The sequence below is a fragment of the Myotis myotis genome, unplaced genomic scaffold (genome assembly GCF_014108235.1).
Source record: "Myotis myotis isolate mMyoMyo1 unplaced genomic scaffold, mMyoMyo1.p scaffold_m19_p_6, whole genome shotgun sequence".
NCBI classification, from domain to species: domain Eukaryota; kingdom Metazoa; phylum Chordata; class Mammalia; order Chiroptera; family Vespertilionidae; genus Myotis; species Myotis myotis.
Genome location: NW_023416368.1, coordinates 35740670 through 35764218, shown reverse-complemented (window position 1 = coordinate 35764218; position 23549 = coordinate 35740670). Strand labels below are relative to the sequence as shown.

The following is a 23549-nucleotide window of genomic DNA, read 5'->3' as shown; positions in this document are numbered from 1 at the left end:
GAGTCGCAGGCGCAGCCGAACTGCCGAGGCCCCGGGCGGGGGAGGGCCGCAGTGCCGACTTGCCGTCTCCGCCCCGCTCCTGCCCCCAACGTCAGGGCCCGGCGTTCTGGGGGAACCGGCAGGAGGGGGGCGCATGGGCGACCAGTGCGGGGGCGTGACGCCTCACCACCCCACCAATGCGCGCATCTTACCCCGCGCGAGCCTGGCTTTTCTGGCTGGGCAGGGTCCGGTGGCAGAGGGGTCGCGGTCACCTGTGCTAGGAAGCACACAAGCCTGTGGGCCGGCGCCCGCTGACGCAGACCGGAGGACCCGAATTTGCAGATACCAGGATCCTCTGGGTGTCAAGTCTGCAAGGCAGCGAGGAGAGAGGGGTTGAGGTTCTATCTAGGCTCTAGCAAAGGGGCAGCTAGGCCAGTCCTCACATCTCCCCTATGGGAAGCTTAGATCTGAGGCCACCCAAGGTCAGAGGGGCTTGCATGGAGTCACAGGAAGCCACAGGGAATCACAGGTGTCTCAGAGGACACAAGCAATCATGATCCTTATGCACAATCATATGTACAGCTAGTGAATGGCCACACAGTCATGCCCTACCACAGATGGATACACTGCTGGCTCAAGGGTTGGATACCTTCTGTTTCAGTGTCTGGATTCAAAGGAGGAAGCCCTATTGTACATTATTCGGAATGAAGTGCGGATATTCTGCTGGGCCCTGACCTACACCCGAATTTCAAGGTCACTCCTCCCTACACTCATGTTTGTTTTCAAAACATGCAGGTTCGACCAGGCCTCCAGCACCAAGGACAGTGCTCAGGCAGTCCAAACCTGGCTCTATACTTGCAGTCCTCCCAGCTCAGGCACCAACTTCCTCAGGAAGAAGAGGCCAGGAGGCCAGAGAGTAGAGGTCAGGCAGCAGAGGGTGGAGGAGCCAGCGGTCCCTTCAGACCCACCAGAGACCACCTACCCCGTGTGCATGTGTGCTCACAGCTCAACAGCTGAGGCACGAATTTGTGTAGGGGCCTGTGCCTGCAGTGCCAGTACATGGCATGTGTGTGTGCAGGGCTGTCTGTGTACACCTTGTAGGTGCGAGTATGCAGATGTATACTTATGAGACCCTTCCCGTAATTACAACAGGACCCTCCACCTTCTTCCTCGTCGCAGGGTCTGGACACCTGGGAAAGCTGCTCCTGCTGGATCTCTAACCGTCTGGTCAGGATGTGGATGGAATCCTTCATGTTCCAGGTTTGGCAGGGCTCCTCCAAGAGGGTGTCACATGACTGTCAGAATGCCCCCTCCACACCCACTAGTAGCACATTAACTGAAGACCTGCTGGTGCTCGTGGGGAACCAGAAGAGTGGGCAGAAAGAAAGTATCTCCGCAGACTAGATTGGAATAGAGAGGTGGGCAGACAATTTCTCCATAGGCCAGGATCCAGCAAAGCATTTCTTCACAGAACAGGGGGCCCAGGAGACAAGCAGCAAGCCGCAGGCCCAGGCCTCCTCTGTAGCACTCAGCCGTAGAACTGCTCCAGGCCCTTGCATGGCTCCTGGCAGCCGCCTCTCTAGAGTGATGTCATGGGACACATTTAGTCTGGCCTCCTGCAGAACGGTGCATCCAGTTACTCTTCCTCAGATGTCTCTGCTACTTGTAAATATTTTAATTCAAAAACCTGTGCTGGAGCTATGACAGACTACAGTTTAACTGAGTATTTCTGTTTTCCTCTGACATTGGCTTGTCTGATTTGAAGGATGGGGACAGGACAGCCCTGGGTCTGGCTGTGGATCATGGCCAGGTATCTCTCCTCTCTAGGCCTGTTACCACCAGTGTAAGGGGACTTGTTTTTTCCTTTCCTGGGCTCCGGAGGTCTCCTTCCTCTCTGTGGGTCTCCATCTATAGAGCAGGCCTGGGCAGTGGTGATGTGAAGCTTCCAGACTGCATGAGTATGGCAGCCATGGAACTCAGCAGGAGGGAACCCAGGGCCCAGAGAAATGGAGGCTAGGCTGGAGGGTCCTTGAACTTCTTAATAAGGTCAGCCACAGTAGTGGCGTCTGTTTTCACACCTATATCCTCCCAGATCAGCACTTCTGAGAGGGTGGGCAGGCTGATCCTGACCATGTTTTCAGTCCTAGCACAGGGTCTGGCCCAGAGAATTCAGAGAACACTATTCCATTCAACAGAGTTGTAGACTGAAGTCCAGAGAGGAGAGCATCTGCCTCAGGTCACCAGCAGTTCTAGCCTCCAGACTCCCTTTCATTCACTCATTCACCTGAAGGGATTCAGAACAGACTTCCTCAAGATGTGCCGCTTAGGCCCGGGCCAGGTGGCTCCATCAGTTGAAATGTCGTCCTGTACACCAAAAAGTTGTGGATTCAATCCTGGTCAGGGCATATACTAGTACCTACGTTGTGGGTTCGTTCCCTGGTCAGGGTGTGTACGGGAGGCAATGATCAATGTTTCTCTCTCACATCAATGTTTTTTCCTTTCCCTGTCCCTTCCTCTCTCCAAAAAATAAGTAAATAAATACAAGATGTGTGTGCCACTATGGCATGTAAATTTTTTTTGAGCTGAAGCCATTGGAGACCCTGCAGGCTCACAAGAAACTTACCTCTCCCTTAAAGAATTTAAATTAAGGGCCTTGCCCATGATAAGAGTTATTACCAGAAGTACTTCTTATGACCTATTTTATGGCAGGGAAAACTTCTAATGACTAAACATCTGCTCTTCTTATCACTCTGCAAAGACCTTCTTCCCCTCTGAAGCCCCAAGGCACTTGACCTCCTCCTTAGCTCAGAATGTCACATATATCTCATTTTAACTTCCTGTTCCTCAACCTCTGATGTATGTGGGGTTCCAATGAAATTTGGTCATTTTCTCTTATTAATCTGTCTTATATTGTTTTAATGATTAGACCAGCTGGAATAACCTAGAGGGATAGGAATAAGTTTCTTCCGTCCCCAAACACTCATTAAGCTAAAGCTAGGATGTGGGGAGACAAAAAGAAAGCAGAAGTAACAGCAACCCAGGATGGACACACATTTGATCCAAGCCTAACCCAAAGACCTCCTGGAGGGAGAAATATTCAAGTGGGCCAAGGAAACCACTCCCAGCCCTGGCTCTGATTCTGTAATGCTGTGCAACCCTTGCCTCTTTCTATGTTCACTGGTACAAGTTAGGGCTGATCTAGGGGCTTCTGGGTGTAAGGACTAACTTGCTGTGACTCTGCTGCCTCTTTTTCACCACAAGTGACCACCCTCTGGTTGATGAGGCCCAGTATCCAGTCTGCTAGTGGCCCTAAGAGCCAGCCAAGGACGGCCTCAGCCGCTCTGGGCTCAGGTCTCCTGCAGTTAGGGCACCTGGGCCATGCTTCTCTAACAGTGGTGAAGCCTCTGTTATTTGAGCTTGCCTACATTTTTTAACCCTCTCCTATATTTTGATCGTTTCCCACATTGAAAGTATCTTCTTCCCAAGGTAAAACCCAGAAAACTCTCTTTTCCAGCCTCCCTTGCAGGGAGGAGTGGATAAGTAACTTATACAGTACCAATGAGATACAGCCCCATAAGCCTTTGATTCCAAAGTCAGCGATGAGCAGAAGAAAGTCCTGCAAGTGGTCTCCATCTTGCTGATACAAGACTGGTAGCAGAAGCTATGAATAGCGGATGGTTTGGGGAGTTGTTCCTAGAAACCAAGATTTGACCCTGTTTTGGAACCCTCCCAACAATACTGTGGAACTACCTAACATTCTTTTATATGATCATTTTCTGCTTAAAATAGTCAATATGGATTTTGTTTGCAACCAAGAACTCAGACTGACCTACTCATGATCCCACTGCTAACAGTCTTTCCAGCCCTCAAGAGGATGTGAATATGGGCAGAGCACACAGCATGCTGCTCTCCCATCCTATCACTGCCACACGGGGAGATGGAAGCTCTGGCCGGTGTGCCTAGGTGAGCTGAGCCAGGCCTTTGTTTCTCTTTACTCTGACAACCACCAATCTGGAGAGCTGAGCCAAGAACTTGAAACACTATCAGAGCAGTCTTTGAATATATGATGAAATGGTTGAAGAGTTATAAGCAAATGTTCAACCCATGTCTTTTATTGAATAGTAGTGTCTCCCACCCACGATTAATAAAACTATTCAATGTAGAAATGTTTAAAAATACAGAAAAAAGCCCTAACTGGTTTGGCTCAGTGGATAGAGTGTCAGCCTGCGGACTGAAGGGTCCCAGGTTTGATTCCGGTCAAGGGCATGTACCTTGGTTGCGGGCACATCCCCAGTGGGGGGTGTGCAGGAGGCAGCTGATCGATGTTTCTCTACCATGGATGTTTCTAACTCTCTATTCCTCTCCCTTCCTCTCTGTGAAAAAATCAATAAAATATATTTTTTTAAAAAATACAGAAAAATATAAACTAAAATCACTTCAACAACAACAACTAAAATCACTTGTAATTTCATTCCCCAAGGATAAAGGCCAGTGCAATTTTGTGTGTTTCCTAATAATAATACAAAACATTTATATAGTGTTTAGTGTGTGCCAGGCATTATTTCTGGCATTTTACATATGTGCTATGGACTGAATTGTCTTCTCCTCATTCATATGTTGAAGACCTAACTCTCAATGTGATTATATTTGGAGACAGGGTCTTAAGGAGGCAATTAAGGTTAAATGAGCTCCTGTGAGTGGAGTCCTAATCCAAGAGGACTGGTGTCATCATAAAAAGAGACAGAGACGCTAGGGAGTGCATGCACACAGAGCAGAGGCCACGTGAGGACATAGCAAGAAGATGGCTATCTGCAAGCCAAAGAGAGAGGCCTCAGCAGAAACCAACACTGCCAATCCTTTATCTTCAGACTTCCAGGCTCTAAAACTGTGAGAAAATAAATTTTTGATTGTGTATGTACTGGGGATGTAGCTGTGAACAACCAAGCGAAGAAGGCCCTGCCCATGTGGAGTGCACTTGCTCTACTGAAATTCCATTGCCCAGCTGTCAGACATGAATTAACCTACTTATGTGAGATTTCTTTTAATTAAAAATTCTCTGATGAGCCAACCAGACAGACACAAGCAACTAGTTTATTTTTGTTTTTTTAAAGGTTAATAAAACAACTAGTGGGCTCCTGGGATTTCCCCAGAGCCATAGAAGGACAAAGATGAAGGCCTTGGAATTTGCCCTGAGTCCACAGGGTTGGGAATTAGGGCTGACCAAGCCACCAGCACTGGTCCCTGAGGAGACAGACACCTATGCATATGTCTCCCACCATCACAAGGTCAGGATTTAATGGGAAACATGCATCATTTGTAAGGCTTTGCAAATGAAGCACAAAAATTTGAAGAAAAAATAGATGAATTTTATACCATCTGCAGGTAGGGCAAATCTTGTTAAGCACAACAAAGAAGGCAGAAACCACAAAGGAAAAGACAAGTAGATTAAAAGATCTGACTATTTAAATGTCTGCATGTTAAAAACCACCATTAAAAAATTTTAAAGATAAATAGATAACTCGCAAAAAATATTTATACTACCAGCCACAGAAAAAGGCTTTGACATGTAACAAATCAAGAAGATGAAGATAAATAAGCAAAGGACATGGACAGGCAATTAAAACCAAAAAAAAAAAAAAAAAAAAAAAAAAAGAGAGAGAGAGAGAGAGAGAGAGAGAGAGATGCTGCCCTTCTCTGCCTGGCTGCCCACCTAGGTGAACTATGAAGCTTACTGCCTGAATATCACCACCTATTTTGTGTCTCTTTCCTCCAAAGACTGAGGTGGAGTCCCCCATCCCAGACATGTCACAGGGGTGCTGATCCTGGTTAGAGGGGGGAAGACCAACATTCCATAAACCCACCCCCCTCACCTGGAAGCCCCAAGCCCTGCCATCACTATCCTCATTTACCCAGAATCCAGACTAGTTCTCGGGGTGGCCACTTAGGGAGCTCAGCCCAGGGCTTGGGCAGATGATCTCAACAATAAAAGTAGGGTAGAGGTCGGAGAATGTGTGAGCATCTGAGGATCTGACCACCTGCAATCCCTTTTTGAAGGGCAGCTTGGCAAGGTGTGTTACAACCTCAACAAATTCTTAACCTTTCACTACCACTGGCCAGTTCGCATAGGAATTCACACAAAGGAGAAAAAAAGCAGGACTTACTTGTTCACGAGGATTGTCATTGTCACATTATTTACAATAGTGCCAACTTGGAAAGTAGCCAAATGTCCAATCACAAAGCTGCATTCACTTCTGTACACTCATGGGATAGTGTATGCTCTGCTCCCCATAAAAATGATGATGCAGAAGATTGCACAGTGACACAGAGAGATGTTTGTGGCATGCGGCCAACTGAAAAACACAGGTTATAAAACAGTACATTCAAGGTGATTCCAATTATGTTTAAAAGCATTTACATATTCATGGAAAAAGTTAATAGTGGTTATCACTGAGTGGTGGGATAATATGATTCCCCCCCCCCTTTGCTTTAATTGTATTTTCCAAATTTTCTACAATGAATAGACATTTAACAAGCAAAAGTTTAGAAGAAGCCATTTCCAGAGCCCTGGGGTGCAGACAGGGAGAAGCAGGTCATGGGAAGATCACTAGGTAAGTCAAAATGATGTTCCTGCCCACGGCATGAACTGCAGGGTCTGAGTAGAGGGTCAGTGCTACTGGACTCCTCACCTCCTAGGTCTCTTGGCATCTGCCCCGGCTTCCCCTTTTCTAGTGGCCATTAGATGACAGAGCTGGGCCTGAGCAGAGAGGTCAGGGCTGGAGGTGGCTGTGAGGACCTTCAGAGTGACCCATGTATCTCAGGAAGATGTTCAAGAAGGAGGGGAGCAGGGCAGAGGCAGACCCTTTTAGAGGTGATGGAAGGAGGAACCCTGGAGGAGGGCCAGGTGCCAGGGAAGTCAAAGACAAAAATGTCCAGAAGAGCAAGGTGCATCCCCTGGAGACAGGCGGGACACCTCCCATTCTTAGTGCTCATTACAGGGAACCAAAAAAACAATGCCTAGGGCAGTGATGGCGAACCTTTTGAGCTCGGCGTGTCAGCATTTTGAAAAACCCTAACTTAACTCTGGTGCCATGTCACATATAGAAATTTTTTGATATTTGCAACCATAGTAAAACAAAGATTTATATATTTTTTTTAAAAAAGGAAAAAGCTTTTCTAATATTTAATTTATTATTATGGCTTTTTTGCAACATGGCAAAACATTACAGCTTAAAGCAGACACTATCTCCTCATAGAGGAGGAAAAAGTTTTGCAGTCAAATCAAAACTGTAATTAAAAGGTCACTGGTATACCATTTTATTCAGTCTAATAAAAATGATACTACACCTTCATGAATTCCAGAGATAACAGATTATGTGAAATAAGAAAATCTGTGATCTACTGACTGAATACTAAAGGAAGGAATCTGCGTCCCACTTAAGCCTATGAGAAAAAACATAAAAGACTGCAAAACAATTTTAGAACTGAGAAAAATCACAAATCTACTAATAAAATTCATCATGGGCCTAAAGATTTATATTTTTGATATTTATTTTATATATTTAAATGCCATTTAACAAAGAAAAATCAACCAAAAAAATGAGTTCCCGTGTCACCTCTGACACGCATGTCATAGGTTCTCCATCACTGGCCTAGGGCATCACCTGCGAGGAAAATAAAGCAGTGCTTGGAAGAGCACCCTCAGGGCTAAGGGAGAAACAGAGCACAATCCAAAGCACTTCAAAGGTGGGGGAAACCACTGGCTAGAAATCTGCAGGTGGTGGCATCTCCCTGGCCCCGTGCTCAGTGGTTACAGTGTTGTCCTGATACACCAAGCTTTCGGGCTCAGTCCCCGGTGAGGGCACACATAAGAATCAACCAATGAATGCATAAATAAGTGGAACTACAAATCAATCTCTCTCTCTCTCTCTCTCTCTCTCTCTCTCTCTCATCAATGAATAAAAAAGAAAAGAAATCTGCTGGTGGCACCAGAAAGGTGCAGAGGGGCCTCTGCCTAAAAGAAATGACCCCAAGGACCAAGGCTGATCACCTAGAAAGGCCAGCTGGGTGGGGCCGAGACATCTAGGCCAGCTGTCCCGTCCTCCCTAACCCTGCGGGGGCCCATGGAGGGGCAGGGACTTGTTCAAGCTCTCACAGCAAATTAAGAGGAAGACCAAACTGAAACTCAGACATTCTGACTCCATTACCCCTAGGGAGAATTTTTTAAAATTTGAAAACATAAATAATCCCGGTATTATATAAATTGTTTAAAACTATATGAAACATTATTTGTCATCCAATTCATTTATGAGGTAAATATAGAGAATTCCAAAACTTGGTGTGACATCAATATTTTAAACAACTGAAAACATAGGCCAATATCAGATATAAAAATAGGCACACAATTTTCAATGAAATTTTAACAAATGGATTAAATGTGTAAGATGAATTACATTAAAATAAAAGAGAAGCTATCTCCAGGGTGCCGGGCAATACTTAAAGATTTGTTGAGCATCATCCAGGTGGAATTGCATCGTGAGCTCATATTTTAACCCCAGCAACTCTAAGATATAAGCATTATTTATTATTATCTAAGGTAACAAGGATTACCTCTGCAGCAGCTTCTTTGAAAAATGTTGCCCTCACTATGCCCTTCACTTCACTGAGGGGTAAGAAGAAACTTTCCTCTACTCTACTAGGTTCTTTTTCCCTAGGAAATAATTAAATCAACACAAGGCAGATTAATAAAAAATGACCAAATTTAATTACATATGTGTGTATGAAACTCCACATACACGAGAGGTTCAGAGACAGAGTTAAATGAGATATATGTGGCGTTCTGAGCTAAGGAGGAGGTAAGGTGCCTTGGGGCTTCAGGTGGGAGGAAGGTCACTGTGGGATGATAGAAGTTTGTCCTGCCTTAAGTTATTTATGGTGATAATGCCTATTATGGGCAAGGCCCCTAACTTAAATTCTTTAAGGGAAAGGGAAAAGTTTCTCGTGAGCCCACAAGGTCACGAATGCCTTCAGCTCAAAATAATCCACATGCCAAAGTGGCACATTTGGAGGAGGCCTGTTCTGAACCCCTTCACCATCCACAACTTTACAATAGGAGCTGCCGTATTCACACAGTGTGACTCTGTCCCCTGGTCATTGATGATTCATCCACTTCTATTCCCTTTCATAACTGGCCCAAGAGCTAACCCACCTGAGCTCTTCCCTGGGAATACGAAATTAGAATTTTAGTCCTTTTATGCAGTCAGGGCACATGTGCAGAGAACATAAAAAATGAAGCAAATATGCCCAGAGATGCAGAGATGAGAAACAGAGGAATTCATAGTTGAGTTCTCTATAGAACCAGGGAGGGGTGGAGGAAGTCAATCCAAAAATAAGTAAGTAAATAAACAAACAAACAAACAAACCAAACTAGAAGAGGGATCAATGCTACTGGACGCCTGACCTCCTGGGTCTCTTACATTGCATCTCAAGACAAGTCCCAGGTAAAGATGCTTAGCCAGCCCATGGGGGAGCCTGAACTTGTGATGGCCCTCATTTCTGACTACACCCACACCCTTGAGCCCAGTGTGCAGAGGCCCAGCTGCATTCCTGCGTCTGGAGCACAGGAGTTACTCCCCACTGACCCTCTGGTCAATCCTTAGCTGGCTTGAGTAGGTTACAATTGCTTGTGGTCACTTGTAATATACACAATTTTTCAGATGAAGATATTGAGGCTTAGAGAGCTGAAGTAACTTGCCTGAAATCCCTCAGGTCAGAGATTTGAACCCAAAGCCATCCAACTCCTAAGCCTGTGTTCTTTCCATTCTACTTATTAATAGAAAAACTGGCAGTCCTATATAATAAAGAGCTAACATGCCAATGGTCATCATGCCCTCGCACCCTCGCACCCTCGTGCCCTCACACCAGGGCTGGGGGATCTGAGGCCACACCCTCCACCCAGCAGGGCTTGATGAGGGACCTAGGCTGCACCCCCTGCCCCAGTGCTGGGTTGGGGGACCTGAGGCCGTGCTCCCCCCAGCCCCCGGCATCGGGCTGAGGAACCTGAGGCTGCACCAGGGTCTTGGAGGGCCTTGACAAGGGACCTGAGGCTGCGTCCCACACATGGAGGGGCTTGACAGGGGTGGGTCCAGCCGGGTCTGGGTCTCATGCGATTTTGAGGTGCACATGGGTGGGCGGGGACTTGACTCTGGGTCCCACGGCGTGCCCCTGACTCTGACAGGAGGGAGATTTTCATATACATTTTACTAATTTTCTTTCATCTCTGACACTTCTATTATAGAGAAAGGGCAAATAGCAATACCAAAATATTTCCTCTAATTAATTCCCTTTAATGTACATGAATTTTGTGCACTGGGCCAATAGTAATCATATAAAAAGGAATCCACAAGTCAACATTGTTTCTCAATAGAATCTCAAGATTAGGAGTTGAGGATTTCTTATGTAAAAAAAGGAAAGCAAGAGTTAATTTCTTGGGAAGAGAAGATTGAATTCAGGAGCCAGTCTATTTTTTAGTGGTAAACGTGGCAAGTGTGAGTGAGCCCAGCAATCAGAGTCCTTCCTCTCCTCCCTGAAGCCATTACAGCCTCCTGTGGTTTGTGCAGGTGGCAAACCCTGAAGGGAAGGAAATAGAATAATACCAACCACAAGCTCTTGGTGATGATAGCAGGGAATCCACCCAAAATACCAGTGCATCCCCCATAAATGTGCTGTACAACTCCAATCCCATTCAAAAGAATATAAAAACTATATATTTAATCTGTAGAATGAAATCTTCCAAACAAGGAAAAGGTAATAGAATGTAAAACACCCAGGACGGACAGGCTGGGCCAAGTGTTTGGGGAAAACAGGACAGTTTCAGAGGGTGAATTCCCAGAAACCAAGGAGTAAAGAGTGAAGGCGGTGACTCAACCACCAACACCCGAGGAGAGTGAGCCCGAAACCCACAGGGTCACCCGTTCCATGGAGGAGAGGCCTGATGCCCATCACCTCCTCCACTCCTTTCCATGGTGGGGTGGCCTAGTGCCCACCTTCTCCTCCACTCCTTTGCATGAAGGAGAAGCCTGATGCCAGGGTGAGAATTTGCCGGAAGCCAGTCCATCCTTGCTGCTTGACACAGTCGCTATAGGGAAGAAACATCTGCACAGCTTATGTTTCAAGGGACCTGGCGTATATGGCATATGTTTGCTCCCCCTCTTAGCGCTATGTATTTTAACCAGGACCACCTCCCCGAGAAAGGTTGTTTCCCCAGGTGAGGATTTTTTCCTGGAGTTAGGGATTAACAGGACTAAGGAAGAGAATAAATCAGTAAACCCCCCTAGTGTAACAGAAATACCGTGTACTACTTATGAAGAACTTGGACTAAGACTGTTGGCAATAAATTTGGGACTTTTGGGCCCACATCCCCAGAGGTCTGCCCACCAGGGAAAGCACCAAAGCCTATACCCCTGGAGACCCACCAACACAGGGCAATCCCAGGGAAGGCAAGCAGCGGGGCTGATAGGACATAACCTTTACTGGGTAGGATAATCTCCTCAGTCACTTCCTTGTAGCCTATCAGTAGAGCAGTGACCTTGGAATAGCCCTTGTAATGGAACACAGAGATTAACCTCGACAAGATTAAAATCAACAAACTAGATAGAGACAGGATTTTTGGCAAAGGTCAGATAAGAAACTATGGAAATGAAACAAGGAACTGTAGAAGGTTACCCAAAACATACCATGATGTGATTATAGAGGCATGCTTATAGGATCAAATGGTATATATACAGATGTAACAGGACAATAAAGGGAGAACCTGGCTAGAGAACCTGGCTGGAGAACCTGGCTATGCTGATCATCTGAACGCTGTCTCCGTGTCCTTCCTTCTTCGCCAACTCCATCCACACCTTTGGGAACCCCTGGACCTCCTAGGGCTGGACCCCGGCAAGAATTGACATTTTTGTAATATTTAGCATTTTTAAAATATGTTTTTAAATTGATTTTGAGAAAGAGAGGGAGAGAGAGAAACATCGACTGGTTGCCTCCTGCATGCACACCCGCTGGGGAGTCTACAACCAAGGCAGGTGACCTGACTTGGAATCAAACCAGTGACTTTTCAGTGCAACTGAGCCACACTGGCCAGGGCCAATATTTAGTATTTTAATCCAGGGATAGAGTTCATTTCTCCATTCACAGAAGTGTCCTTTTACATCTTCTATAAAGGTTTAGAGTGTTCTTCATCTAGATCCTGCACATATCTTGTTAATTCCCAATTATTTTTCTTTTTTGGTGTGCTCAGTGGTTGGAGCATCGGCCCACCCACCAAAGGGTCATGGGTTTGATTTCCAGTCAAGGTCATGTACCTGGGTTGCAAGTTTAATCCCCAGCCATAGTTGGGGTGAGTATGGGAGGCAACCAATCAATGTGTCTCTCTGACATCAATGTTTCTCTCTCTCTCTCTCTCTCTCTCTCTCTCTCTCTCTCTCTCTCTCTCTCTCTCTCTCTCTCTCCCCTCCCCCCGCTTCCTCCTTTCCACTTTCTGTAAAAATCAGTGGAAAATATATTCTTGGGTGAGGATTAAGAAAAAAAAGTCAATTCTCCCCAAAGTTGTTTCTATTTAATGCAATCTCAAGTTTAAACTTAACAAAAATGGATTTAAAGAACATACATGTATAGTACTGGCCAAGAGATATTTTTGAAAGGAGAATAATACTAAAAATTAAAATGCCACAATAAATAATAACACAAACTTAAGTGGTACCAGCACAGAAGTAGACCAATTGATTAGAAGCTCAAATACTAAATGAAGACACTACATGAAATTTTAAAATTTTGCAATCCTCAAATATTTATTGTATGAGGAGCTCTTACAAGTCAATTAGAAGAAACACATCCTAAGAGAATAAGGGGCAAAATGATGACTAAGCAATACAGAAAAAAATACAAATGGCTAATAGACAAAAATTAGTCAATATTACAAGTAATCAAAACAATTCAATAAAAATAAGGTACAATTTTTTCTATAAATTAGCAAAGTTAAAAACATGATAATAGATTCCATTGGAAAGGACTGAGGACATGGGTATTGATCAGCCTTTCAGGGGGGTGGGTAGAAGGGCAATTTGGCAAAATGTATAGAATTTTAAGTGGGCACATTCAATCCAGCAATTCTATTTCTAGGAATTTATCTTCAGGAAATAATGTGCAGAAATAGTATCTATATATATAAAACCCTAAGCGAGTGGATGACCAGATGACCCAACAACCAGCCAGTAGCTATGCTGCACACTGACCATCTGCCCACACAGTGGGCAGATGCTTACTGCAGAAGCTGCCCCCTGGTGGTCAGTGCGCTCCCACAATGAAAGAGCCACTCAGCTGACCTACAGGCGCCAGATGCCAGGCTCATGGCTGGGGAGCACAGCTTCAGGGGGCGAGCCTCTCCTGTAAATACTCTCCTGCATGCCCCTCCCACCTGAGGAGCTGGCGGGTAAGGCTGGGCTGCGACTGCACGGAGGTCCACTGATCCCCACAAGCCAGGCTGAGGGACCCCACTGGGGCACGAATCCGTGCACCGGGCCTCTAGTACAATATATTCAGTGATGTTCAGTATGATGTTACCTAAAGTATAAAAAATTCAAGAAAACTTCATTATCAACAGCAGTGGGTTAAATACACATAGGACAAAATACTATGCCGCTATTAAAAATAATGGCAAAGAGATTTTTTTGTAGTTCATAAGTGTGATGATTGGGTACTCATGCTCTTGTGTAAGATGTGCCTCCCTCAAACCTTGCTGAGACTTCACCACATTGCTGGTCTGCAGTGAAAAAATAATAATGGCGGCAAAGATAATACATATGATATCAGAAAATGGTTACACTGCATCAAGCGAAAACAGTCACAAAATCCATTCTTCTAACAAATATTTATTGAGTGACTACCATACGCTAGTAAATAGCAGTGAACAAACTAAATAAAACTCCTGCTCTCATGGAATCAAACATTCCATTATAAATTTGTGAACTGAAATGTAAGGTATGGTTCCAATTTTTTAAAAAGTAGATGTGGTTGGAAGAGCGTCAGGAAAGACACAAACTGATGTGTTAAAAGTGAGTGATTGACCTTGGCCGATTTTGCTCAGCGGTTAGAGCGTCAGCCCGTGGACTGTGAACTGAAGGGTCCGGGTTCGATTCTCAGTCAAGGGCATATACCTGGGTTGCAGGCCTCACTCATCCCAGCCCCGACATGTGAAGGAGGCAACTTTCTCACATGAATGTTTCCCTCTCTCTCTCTCTCTCTCTCTCTCTCTCTCTCTCTCTCTCTCTCTTCCCTCCTCACCCTTCCTTCCCTTCTACTCTCTAAAAATCAATGGGAAAAAATATATCCTCAGGTGAGGATTACAAAAAAAAGTGATTGCCTCTGAGTTTGGGATTCAGGATGATTATTGTTACTTTTTTTTTTTTTTTTTTTTGGTGCTTTTCTGAGTTTTCCAAACTTTTACTTGTTGTCGTTCTTTATTTTTTTGTTTTTCTCTTTTCCAAATTTTTTTTTATAATAAACATATATTACATTTGTGGCCAGAATGAATACCAAAATGTCACCTTTTTTTCCACCAAAGAATGCAAGTAGACATATGTAATATGGCTTTTCAAAAAAGGGACTTTTTTTTTTGTAAGTGCATTGTCCACTGTAACAGAGAAGACAAGCAGAATGAGGGTGGGCTGCGATTCGGAATGGAGGTGAGGGGGCACAGGGCTTCCCCTATCAGCAGAAGTGGGATCCAGATAACAGGAGGAAAGCAAAAGGAATATCCTTCGCCACAAAAATACTGACCCTGATTACAGTGTATTTCCCGTGAGTCAATCCTCTCTTCCCCAGGCCTGGCTGAAGACCACGTCTGCCCGGAGCAGCCGGGAAGAAGACCTGCTTTTCTGTGCTCTTCCCACTTCCGTTCACTCCGATCCATTCAGCGCCTCAGCCAAAATCCTTCAACTCATCCCGGACTCCTTTCAGACTCTCACACCCCATGGCCTGTCTGACAGCAACTTCTTTCAGCCTTGCTTTCAAAATAGATGAGAACTCCATCCATGCCTCCCCTTGTCCCACTGCTGTCCGCTCTGTCACAGCGGCTAGCTGAATCTTTGAGAAACCTAAACTAGATCATGTCCTTAGCCTGCTTTAAAACCTTCCCATTTGAAATAGGGTTGAGAATCCTTACCAAGCCTACAGGCTCTATGCAATCCAGCCCAGCCTACCCTCCTGGCTTACCCGTTCCACTGCCCCCTCCCCAACTACACTGGCCTCCTCTTCCCTAAAGACCCCCCCTGCCCCCATGGAAAGCTTCAGCACTGCTCTTCTGTGTCCCCATGCTTCCAATGGTTGCCTGGCCCCTCCTCATGGTGGCCTTGCCTAAGGACTCGGGCTCCAGGTGCCTACCTAGTTAATTCTTTTAATGACACTTATCACTGCCTGAAATTATCTTGGTTGTGCGGATACAGTTTTGTTATTGCTATATCCTGAGACTTAACATTCATTGCGTTTGGACCCAGTGTGAATTCCAGCAATGTTTGTGGCCACCACAGCAGCAGAGGTTCGTCGAGGCCTCGCCACGGTGGGACGCTCTGCCCCACTGCAATGAAAGCTAGAGTTCTCGGTCAGGCTTCTGGGCAGAGAGTGAGTGTAGAGGCAGATGAGAGGTGTAGGGGAGAATCCATGAGGGTTTTGGGGGCTGTGGCTCCAGATCTTGGCTCACATCAGTCCCCAGCGTCAGAGAAAAAGCGTCAGAGAAAAAGGGCCTGAGAAACCCCTGTGGCCACAGTCAATGGGAAGCCCCAACTCAGAGAAGCCCTGGGTTGGGATGTGTGTGGGCAGGTCTTGAATCACCCTGAGGCTTTTGGTCACAGATTCCACATCTTCTGGGGCCCAGAGTCCCTGGTGCCAGTGACCACCTTGACTCCTGCAGCCCTGATGCCATCTGGGAGGCATTGTTCACTGACCATGAGCCTCCGGTCAGACCCGGGGCTCTGCTGGACTGAGGCACTGGTGCCAGGGAGGGGCTGCTGCACACGTTTCCTGGCGCACACTTTCTTTCTTTTATCTGAGCAAATATTGTTGCTGGGGCCTTGGCCACAGCTTCCTGCCTTCTTCTGAGATCAGAAGCCACAGTCACAGTTTCAGCGACAGCCCTGCCAGACTAGTCTTGGCTTCAGAGACACACGAGGCCCACTGCTCCACTCCCAGCCTTTCCCATGGGATGGCTCTGTCTTAGGAGGTAGGCTTAGTGGCAGCCAGCCTGATGCTTGGCGAGGGGCAGCCCGGGCCCTGGATGGACAAGATCACTCTGGGCAGAGCAGGGCTGCAGATGCAGGTACTGAGGGGCCACCTGTGGTCTAACATCCTGTGATCGTCACTGCCGCTCTCACTGGCCTCGGGAGGGACACCTCTCACTCATGCTTCCCCCGCTCTCCCACCAGATGACCTGTCTGTGGTGCTCCACGGAGCCACTCTCTCCATCACCTCTGGGCTGTTGCCCATGTATGGAGAGACCCTTCAACGATGTGACTGCTGCAGGAGCGCCAAGCTAGATGCAGCTAGATCTGGGCCAGGACAGAGATTGCCTCATGTAAATCGCCTAGAGCAGGGGTCCTCAAACTTTTTAAACAGGGGGCCAGTTCACTGTCCCTCAGACCGTTGGAGGGCCGGACTATAGTTTAAAAAAAAAACTATGAACAAATTCCTATGCACACTGCACATATCTTATTTTGAAGTAAAAAAACAAAACGTGAACAAATACAATATTTATATTTGCATATGGCCCGCGGGCCGTAGTTTGAGGACCCCTGGCCTAGAGACTCTCTGATGAATCCCTCATCTCTGCCCCAGGCATGCCGATTCCTGGAACAGACCCTTGCCCTGCCCTGGGCAAGCATGAAGGTGTTTCCCCCTTATTGGGGGATGGGGGGGGTGCATCACGCCCCAGTACCCCATCTATCCTGCCCTATTCTACCTAGCCCTTTAACACCTGCCACATGGCTTCTTGCTGCTGCCCAAGACGTGCCTCATAAATCCCCCTAATAAACTCTTGATGTCATGATGGAGATGTCAGCTTCTTTCTTTGATCTCTGGGCCCTGGGAAATTTTTCCTAAGACCATGCTGCTTTCTCTGCCTGGAAGAGCCTTCTCCCTTTCTTTAGTCGGCTGACTCCTCATCTTATCCTTCAAGAATCACTTCACCGGGCCCTCCTCCGGGAAGCCCTCCATATATTCTCCCTTGCTGGTGGGAGGCACTGCTCTCCGCTCCCACAGCCCCTCACTACATTGCAGTTCTCCAGGTAGCTAGCTCCCTCAGAACCACCTTGACTGCCGTATTTAAAAATCACTCTCCCGCCCGTCTCTTATCAACATCCCTGGTTCCCTGATCCTGCTCTACGGTCCCCAAAGCATCTACTACCCCCTAACATGTCTCTCCCTGATGAGCTTCTCAAGAACAGCGATCTGTGGACAAAAAGGGGTCACATGCTAACCTGACTAGCTCAGGGGAGGCCTGCGCGGAGACCTAAAGTAACCACAAAGATGGTCTGGAATTGAAGCTTTTTTTTTTTTTTTTAATATATTTTATTGATTTCTTACAGAGAGGAAGGAAGAGAGATAGAGAGTTAGAAACATCGATCAGCTGCCTCACGCACATCTCTCACTGGGGATGTGCCCGCAACCCAGGTACATGCCCTTGACCGGAATCGAACCCGGGACCCCTCAGTCCGCAGGCCGACGCTCTATCCACTGAGCCAAACCGGTTTCGGCTTTTTTTTTTTTTTTTTTAAATATATTTTATTGGTTTTTTACAGAGAGGAAGGGAGAGGGATAGAGTTAAAAACATCAAGGTGAGAGAAACATCAATCAGCTGCCTCCTGCACATCCCCTACTGGCAAGGTACATGCCCTTGACCGGAATCGAACCTGGGACCTTTGAGTCCGCAGGCCGACGCTCTATCCACTGAACCAAACAGGTTAGGGCAAAGGTTTTTAATTAAAAAGCAGTCTAGGGTGGGTAGTCATGTCCTAGGCCGGTATCTTCCCTGACAAAGATCAACTTTGATATTTACTGAGCCTGTTGTCTTTTTGCATCTATGATAACATAGTTTTAGAATGTGGGGTAACTTGTAAACTTCCCTTTTTCTGGATCCCTCAGGACACAACCAATGCTCCAGGGTGACCACAAATTCCCTGATTGTTATCTTTTAATTGTTGACTGTTAACTATCCTAAACCCACCTACTTAAAAGAAGCATGTGTCTATCACAGTGATGGCGAACCTTTTGAGCTCGGTGTGTCAGCATTTTGAAAAACCCTAACTTAACTCTGGTGCCATGTCACATATAGAAATTTTTTGATATTTTCAACCATAGTAAAACAAAGATGTATATTTTTAATATTTATTTTATATATTTAAATGCCATTTAACAAAGAAAAAGCAACCAAAAAATGAGTTTCCGTGTCACCTCTGACACGCGTGTCATAGGTTTGCCATCACTGGTCTATCATTTTACTTTTTAGTCAATCCTAGAGGTTTCCCCACTTGGCTTTCTCCCATCTCCCTAATGTATTACCAATGGATTTCCTGTAACCCATGTACATCTCCTCCTTTGATGGTAATTTATAAAAATAGGTGAAAAACCACCATTCTCTGGAGCATTGTCTCAATGCATTGAGATTTTGCTTCCCACCAGTTGTAGACAGTTTAGCTCAAATAAACTCACAAAAATTCTTTACAGGCTTGAATGTTTCTTTCCTGGCTATTTTGTTCACTTATGTATCCTAAGCCCTTAAAACAATGCCTGGCAATTAGTGGGTAATCAATAAATATTAGTGGAATGAATGAATGAAGGAACCATAGTTGTCTGTTTACTTGTTGGTGAGCTCCTTGAGGGCAAAGGCTGAAGTCCTCTCTATATACTCAGCCTGTGCGCAGAACAGGCATCAATAAGTTAAAGTCCTTGGTCTGGCATTCGAGGCTCCCGTCACCTACAACCATGCTTTCTTGCCGGCCTCATCAGCAAAGTGTCGTGGGAAGAGATTTGGGCTGAAAGGCCAGCCACCTGGGTTGGCTTTGCTCGCCTCACTGTAGGTCATTCCTGGCTACCCACTCTCTCAATGCCTGGATCACTGCATAAATGGGACAGATGCTGCCCAAGTCGCCTGCCAACTATGGGTGGACAGCTATTCTAACATCCGAGCAAGTGTCTGTGCATCAGAGTGAGTGTGTGTGACCACAGGATGTGGCTGTGGGGACACTCAGAAATAATCAAGGGATATTGCAGGGACCTGGTGTGTGTAGGTGAAGGGCAATTCCTGCAATTGTCTCAATTACTCGAGTACCAGTGGGAAGGCAGATTGCAAATTACAAATCCACGAAGAAGGGACCAATTCTTCATTAAATTGTGATGAGGAAAATGGCTATTTGGGAGAGGAAAAAACCCCAGTTAAGATCCTTACCTCATGATACACAACAAAATCCCACCTGTTTAAAAGTGTAGTGAGAAAGATGGACAAATGGCAATTAAAGAGGCTGTTTCCAGATCTTAGCTATTGTAAATTGTGCTGCTATGAACATAGGGGTGCATACATTCTTTCTGATTGGTGTTTTGGGTTTCTTAGGATATATTCTGAGAAGTGGGATCACTAGGTCAAATGGCAGTTCCATATTTAATTTTTTGAGGAAACTCCATACTGTTTTCCATAATGGCTGCACCAGTCTGCATTCCCACCAGCAGTGCATGATGGTTCCTTTTTCCCCAACATCCTTGCCAGTACTTGTCATTTGTTGATTTGTTGATGGTAGCCATTCTGACAGGTGTGAGGTGATACATCATTGTTGTTTTAATTTGCATCTCTCTGATGATCAGTGACTTTGAACATTTTTTCATATGTCTCTTGGCCATCTGTATGTCCATTTTGGAGAAGTGTCTATTTAGGTCCTTTGCCCATCCAGCAAACTTGTAAACTCTTTAATCAATATTAAAACTTTACCTGCAGATCTTTTTGGATTTTATTCATAAACTAGAGGCCTGGTGCATGCATTAGTGCACCGGTAGGGTCCCTCGGCCTGGCCTTTGGGGATCGGCCAAAACCAGCTGTCCTGAGAGATATAGTAATGCACAAAGAAGCAGGTGGCCAGGGAGGAGCTTGAGCCCCAGCTGGGTGCCCCACCACTCCCGCTCATCCCAGCCCCACTGCGCCTGCCGTCACCACATCCGGTCCAGATGGGGGAGGGGCATACAGGGGGAGTGCCTGTGGGAGAGGCTTGTGCTGCCGCAGCTGCACTTGCCAGCCATGAGCCAGGCGTCAGGTGCCTATTGGTCAGCTGAGTGATGCTCCTGCTGTGGGAGCGCACTGACCACCAAGGGGCTGCTCCTGCGTTGAGCGTCTGCCCCCTGGTGGTCAGTGCACATCATAGCTACTGGTCAAACGATTGAACAGTTGACTGATGGGTCTCTTAGACTTTTATATATATACTAGAGGCCTGTTGCATGAAAAGATTCGTGCAATATACTTTCCCTCCCCCTGGCTGCCAGCACCGGTTTTCCTCCAGCACCCGGGACCCAGGCCTTTGCTCCGGCCAGAGCCACCTTCCAGCCTGCCAGCCCTGGGTCCCCCGCGGGAGGGCCAGATGAGGGTGGGGCGGGTGGCAGGGATCACCGTGGTCCCGCCCGCCAGCCACAGGTCGGGTTGCACACTGGATGCCCACCGCCCCGGGTCACAGATAGCAGGCCCAGATGGCGGCGGGGCAGGCGGGATGGCGCTGTCCCGCTGTGCCTGCAGTATGCAAATTAGCTGCCATCTTTGTTGGTGGTTAATTTGTATATCGTGCTGATTAGCCAATGGGAGGCATAGCGAAGGTACAGTCAATTACCATGTTTGTCTATTATTAGATTAGATAGAGACAAGTACATCATTTGCGAATAGTGATGATTTGCTTTTACTTGCCTTCTTTTCCTATGTGTCCCATGCCCCCGCCTTTATCTCCTTCCCTCCAGCCCCTACTACGCCACCAGGTCTTCATCACCTTACTGCCTGTGTCCAAGGGCTATGCATATAAGCATATAAGTTCTTTGGTTTCTTTACTACACAGATTTAAACATCCTGTACACTGTTGAATAGAAGTAGCGGTATTAGACACCCTTGTCTTGTTATAGATGTCAAGGGAAAGATTTCATCATTTTACCATTAAGAGTGATGTTTCTTCTAAGTATATTCCTTTATCAGATTAAGGAAGTTCCGTTCTATTCCTAGGTTTGCCCAGTGATTTTATCATGAATGGATGCTGATTTTAGCAAATGTTCCTTTCCACTTACATTGAGATGAGTATGTGTGTCTGCTTTTTTAATTGGTTAATATGGTGAATCCCATTCCATTCATTTATTTCCTAAAGTTAAAATAATCTGTATTCCAGGTAAACCCAACATGGTCATCATATGTTATTTCCACTTTTTGTATTGCTACTTTGTGTATCCTAATTTTAAAAAAGATTTTTACATTTTGTTCATGAGTGAGAGTTAGGGGAACATAGCTTCTGATTTTCTTGGGGCAACCCCAGTTTATACTTGTCATCCTGGCATCATCATTTATAACACCTTCTCTAAACCTCAAAAGTGCTGTGGTTTGGGTGGTAAGCACATGATCACTCTAGTGGGAATGGCTGTGATACTCCCTTCTCACAGTGTCTGCCTAGTTTTAAACAGAGATTACAGATATAGCAGGGACATTCAGGAGGGCAGGCACTGACCTCTGGGTAATTGAGGAGGCTGGGATGGCCACACAGAAGAGTGACCATGAAATGACTCTCAAGATGAAGAGAAATTCACTAGGTCAGTAAGGGGCTAAGGACCACCAGGCTGAAGAAGGATGAGGGATCAGGTAGAGAGAACCCTTGCATTGGTGCTCTGAGGACCCTGTGGCCACACTGAGATCCAGACGATGGGAAACGTCAGAAGAGTCTCAGGCTCTATTGAGAAAACATGCAGGCCAGATATTTCTGTTTACTATATATATATACTAGAGGCCCGGTGCACAAAAATTTGTGCACTGGCGGGGGTAGGGGGTGTCCCTCAGCCCCACTTGTGCCCTCTCAAAGTCTGGGACCCCTCGGGAGATAACGACCTGCTGGCTTAGGCCTGCCCCCAGGTGGCAGAGGGCAGGCCCAATCCCTAGGTGCCTGCCCTGCAGCTCCTGGTCAGGCTCAGAGCAGGGCCGATTGGGGAGTTGGGGCACCGCCCCCTGTCATGCACAGAGCAGGGCGGATCAGGAGGTTGCGATGCCACCCTCAGTCACGCTCAGGGAACGGCCGATTGGGGGGTTGGGGCACCGCCCCCTGTCACACTCAAGGCAGGGTCGATGAGGAGGTTGGGGCGCCACCCCCTGTCACCCACAGTGCAGGGCCCATGGGGGGGTTGGGGAGCTCCCCCCTGTCACACTCAGGGCAGGGACCATGGGGAGGTTGCGGCTCCACCCCATCACACACAGAGCAGGGTCCATGGGGTGGGAGGGGTTGGGGCGCCGCACCCTGTCACACACAGAGCAGGGCCAATCAGGGGGTTGGGGAGCTCCCCCCTATCAGGCACAGAGCAGGGCCGATCAGGGGGTTGGGGCGCCTTCCCCTGTCAGGAACAGAGCAGGGCGGATAGGGAGGTTGTGGCCCCGCCCCGTCACACACAGAGCTGCAGGGCAATCAGGGAGTTTGGGCGCTGCCCTCTGTCAAGCTGCTCCAGGGGCCAGGAGGCCTCGTGGCTCCGCTGATCCCGGTGCTGGGAGGCCTCACAGCTCCGCTTGACACAGGGGCAGTGAGGCCTCGCTGCTCCGCTGATCCCGGTGCTAGGAGGCCTTGCGGCTCCGCTGATCCCGGATTCGGGAGGCCTTGTGGCTCCGCTGATCCCGGATTCGGGAGGCCTTGTGGCTCCGCTGATCCCGGATTCGGGAGGCCTTGTGGCTCCGCTGATCCCGGATTCGGGAGGCCTTGTGGCTCCACTGATCCCGGATTCGGGAGGCCTTGTGGCTCCGCTGATCCCGGATTCGGGAGGCCTTGTGGCTCCACTGATCCCAGGCTGGGTGGCCTTGCTGCTCCGCTGATCCTGGTGCTGGGAAGCCTCACTGCTCCGCTGATCCCGGTGCTGGGAGGCCTCACGGCTCCGCTTGACACAGGGGCAGTGAGGCCTCACTGCTCTGCTGATCCCGGATTCGGGAGGCCTCGCTGCTCCGCTGATCCTGGGTTCGGGAAACCTTGTGGCTCCACTGATCCCAGGCTGGGAGGCCTCACGGCTCCGCTGATCCCGGTGCTGGGAGGCCTCGAGGCTCCGCTGATCCCGGTGCTGGGAGGCCTTGAGGCTCCGCTGATCCCGGTGCTGGGAGGCATATTACCCTTTTACTATATAGGATGGAGGCCTGGTACACGGGTGGGGGCTGGCTGGTTTGCCCTAAAGGGTGTCCTGGATCAGGGTGGGGGTCCCGCTTGGGTGCCTGGCCAGCCTGGGTGAGGGGATGATGGCTGTTTGCAGCTGGTCACACACCTGCAGGGTGGGGGTCC

General features: G+C 47.4%; 1 long non-coding RNA gene and 1 other non-coding gene across 2 annotated transcripts in view; one reads left to right on the top strand and one right to left on the bottom strand.

Annotated features, from left to right (window-relative positions):
- Positions 1–6145: 6145 nt before the first annotated feature.
- LOC118658640 overlaps positions 6146–23549 on the bottom strand; it is a 48628-nt gene continuing 31224 nt past the window's right edge. The window contains exon 3 of the long non-coding RNA XR_004968338.1: positions 6146–6329. This is a non-coding gene — a long non-coding RNA (uncharacterized LOC118658640). The remainder of the gene's footprint in view (positions 6330–23549) is intronic.
- On the top strand, positions 13695–13798 carry LOC118659523. The gene has a single exon (XR_004968624.1). It is a non-coding gene; the product is annotated as a small nucleolar RNA U13 (small nucleolar RNA).